Source organism: Schistocerca gregaria, chromosome 5 (genome assembly GCF_023897955.1).
Source record: "Schistocerca gregaria isolate iqSchGreg1 chromosome 5, iqSchGreg1.2, whole genome shotgun sequence".
Classification (NCBI taxonomy): Eukaryota; Metazoa; Arthropoda; class Insecta; order Orthoptera; family Acrididae; genus Schistocerca; species Schistocerca gregaria.
Genome location: NC_064924.1, coordinates 468076796 through 468077405, shown reverse-complemented (window position 1 = coordinate 468077405; position 610 = coordinate 468076796).

Sequence of the window (610 nt, the reverse complement as noted above, 5' to 3'; positions counted from 1 at the left end):
AAGCCACAGTCGTCAGGAGGAGGTGCATCCACACTTTGCTCATTGTCGAATCTCACCAGATTGAGACTGCAATCGTAATATTTAATTATAATTACAGTGATAAAATATATGGAGATCGGTTTCAAGCTGAGAAATTCAAACTTTCCCCAACAGTGGCAGAACAGTCTAACTGAGTAAGTGTCATCGGCAGTAGTTTCCGTTTTTCTTGATCTGTAGACCACTTTTGCAGACTTTCATTTTCAGTGCAGTAGGACTGCTGTATGTGTTTTTCTCGATCTGTACAGAAAAGTTTTGCCGCTTAAACCCTCGTAATTTGTCTGTCTGCAGAAAATGGCGCACAGTTCTCCCACACCGGCAGCATCAGCAGTTTGGTGAGTAGATTCAGTAAGAACAATTCAGAATGCTCCATTCACAAGAAGGACCATGACATCAGAGAGTCACAAGACAACTCTCGTGCGTGGGATAGTAGCCTCCACAGGCTGGTTCGAGCAAGATGGGGGGCAAGGGATCTACGAAAAGCTCATTGAATTCTGAGAGTCATGTGATGTCTTCTGCGTTCGAGAGTGCAGAGAAAAGTCCAAGCAGGCCATCTCCTTTATTTCAGTCAGGT